At 36.8% G+C, this 3,113-nt stretch overlaps 1 pseudogene; it reads right to left on the minus strand.

The window, feature by feature from the left end:
* Positions 1-1,186: 1,186 nt before the first annotated feature.
* LOC115032550 lies at positions 1,187-1,296 on the minus strand (annotated as a pseudogene).
* Between the last annotated feature and the right edge of the window lie 1,817 nt (positions 1,297-3,113).

The raw sequence follows: 3,113 nt of genomic DNA on the forward strand, positions 1-3,113 counted from the left end.
TGCTTCTCAGACATTCAGTATTCCTCAGTTGAGAATTCTTTGTTTTCCTCTATACCCATTTTTAATAGGGTTATTTGGTTTTCTGGAGTCTAACTTCTTGAGTTCTTTATATATATTGGATATTATCCCTCTATCAGATTTAGGATTGGTAGAGATCTTTGCCCAATCTGTTGGTGGCCTTTTTGTCTTATTGACAGTGTTTTTTGCCTTACAGAAGCTTTGCAGTTTTATGAGGTCCCATTTGTTAATTTTTCTGTTTTTTTGTTGTTGTTGTTGTTTTGTTTTGTTGTTGTTTTTTGTTTTTCAAGACAGGGTTTCTCTGCATAGCTCTGGCTGTCCTGGAACTTACTTTGTAGATCAGGCTGGCCTCGAACTCAGAAATCTGCCTGCCTCTGCCTCCTGAGTGCTGGGATTAAAGGCATGTGCCACCACGCCGGCTGTTAATTCTTGATTTTACAACACAAGCCATTGGTGGGTTTTTTGTTTTGTTTTGTTTTGTTTGTTTGGTTTGTTTGGTTTTTTTTTTTTTTTTGGTTCAGGATTTTTTTCCCCCTGTGCCCATGTGTTCAAGGTTCTTCCACCCTTTTTCCTCTATAAGTTTCAGTGTCTCTGGTTTTATGTGGAGTTCTTTGATCCACTTAGACTTGAGCTTTGTACAAGGAGATAATAATGGATCAATTCACATTCTTCTACATGCTAACTGCCAATTGAGCCAGCACCATTTATTAAAAATGCTGTCTTTTTTCCACTGGATGGTTTTAGCTCCTTTGTCAAAGATCAAGTGACCACAGATGTGTGAGTTCGTTTCTGGGTCTTCAATTCTATTCCATTGATCTACCTGTCTGTCACTTCACCAGTGCCATGCAGTTTTTATCACAATTGCTCTGTAGTACAGCTTGAGGTTAGGCATGGTGATTCCATCAGAGGTTCTTTTATTGTTGAGAATAGTTTTTGCTATCCTAGGTTTTTGTTATTCCAGGTGAATTTGCAAATTGCCCTTTCTAACTCTGTGAAGAATTGAGTTGGAATTTTGATGGGAATTGCATTGAATCTGTAGATTGCTTTCAGCAAGATAGCCATTTTTACTATATTAATCCTGTCAATCCATGAGCTTGGGAGATCTTTCCATCTTCTGAGATCTTCTTTGATTTCTTTCTTCAGAGACTTGAAGTTCTTATCATACAGATCCTTTACTTGCTTAGTTAGAGTCACACCAAGGTATTTTTGGTGCTCTACACAGTCAGAGAAACTTATCTAGTAATGGACTATAGAAATAATCCCTAAAAGTATCGTCTGTCTAGACATCATTGTAATGTTGATTTAATTAGCTCCACAAACTTGTGAAGGTTGGGTAGACTAATATGTTACCAAGTAACTGAAGGATAAAAGGCATGTGTAAACAATTTGTACAGGAACCTATGTCTGTAGAATCAATGCCATTTCTCTGTTCCTATATACCATCTTGGAGATAACCTTACATTTAGCATATGTGAAACTAAAGCAATCAAATTTGGTTTAATAACAGATCTGCTCTTTGTGTGGATATATGCTGAAAATGGATATCATGGTCACTCATGGGTAAACCTAGGACTGCCAAGAAAAATCTTCTTAATAAATAGAATTCATGCCAAACATAATCATAAACTAGCTGTTAAGAGAAAAGTGTCACAAGGCAGATCTTTGTGAATTTATAGGAAATAATTGCCTGCAGAATTTTTTAAACATCTAAGTTAAAAAAAGTTGAAGATAGAGACCAAGTGACTGTGGAGTTGAGATATATGGGTGACTGTATCAGAGTGGATGCAAAATATTATATGGGTAAATGTATAAGAGTGGATGCAAAATTCGAAGAATTTCTAAAAGAGCAAATGATGTTAATACTTAACAAAGTACACTCATCATAGAATCGATTCTAAAGAACTAACAAGCAAGGATAACTTGGTACTTGATGTCAAGAACTTGCTTCCATTGGCGAATGCAGTGCTAACCTAATGGTACCATAACAAACCCAAGATTGTAGAGAACAACCGAGCATGGACATGAAAGTTTAAGCATGGTCTTCATTTCCCAAGACTGATATAGTTACTTATATCAGAAGCTACTTATAAGGAAATCGATGCTTAGCACCACATCGTAAGAAAAAAAAACCCACAAACAAATGAGAAAAAAGTACTATACTAAATTTATCCCATTCTAGAAGGGTGAGTCATTCAGACAAGAATAGATTTTCCTTTCTCACCTTTAGAGCCTGAGCAAACAGCACTGTCAGAGGCTTTATAACAATCAATCTATTGGTATAGATCTTGTATATCATCATATTACAGCAAGAGACCCAATGTATAGTATTCTAGACTTTTATATGGTGTTCTATTCACTATTAGTAAGATATGTGAATCTGGGGATCAAACAGGAAAAGGAGGATCACACCATTCGTCATCATTCTAGGATCTGTATGTTTAGAGAGCTTTGTCGCTAGATGGGCCAGACTTTCATCAAGTGATCCAGAAAGAGTCCTGCTGAACTATAAAGTATGGCTACCATCTGAAGATATTGAATCCCTTGTGTCTATCAGCAATCAAAGAGAAGTAAGATCTTGGTAGTATTAGTGGACATTTACCTAACAGGAAGTTCCTTCCATTGTTCTTACCCAAAAGTTGTAATAGTCACCCAGGTAATCTGATTGTTTCTCCTCCTCCTGTCATCTAGTTATGATGGCAAATGGAAAGGTACAGAGGGCAGTCTGTAGAGCATGTATCCAGGAACTTGAATCACTGAAGGATGAGGATCCATGTCACAGCACCAGTGCACCACAGGACAGAAACAGCCTGAGACTGAAGGGAATCTTGAAAGAATTGTAGAGCAGGAAGGTAATTAATATCAGTTGTGCTTGTGAGATCAGCTGCAATTATTCCAATAATTAGAGTGAAGCAGCAAGGTGCCTTTGGGTGTAAATAAAATTCAGGTATATACAGTCAGAATCATACATATACTGACTATAAGCTTGCATAGCTTGCATAACTCTTCTTCTTCTTCTTCTTCTTCTTCTTCTTCTTCTTCTTCTTCTTCTTCTTCTTCTTCTTCTTCTTCTTCTTCTTCTTCTTCTTCTTCTCCTT

The sequence above is a fragment of the Mus caroli genome, chromosome 1 (assembly GCF_900094665.2).
Source record: "Mus caroli chromosome 1, CAROLI_EIJ_v1.1, whole genome shotgun sequence".
Taxonomy (NCBI): domain Eukaryota; kingdom Metazoa; phylum Chordata; class Mammalia; order Rodentia; family Muridae; genus Mus; species Mus caroli.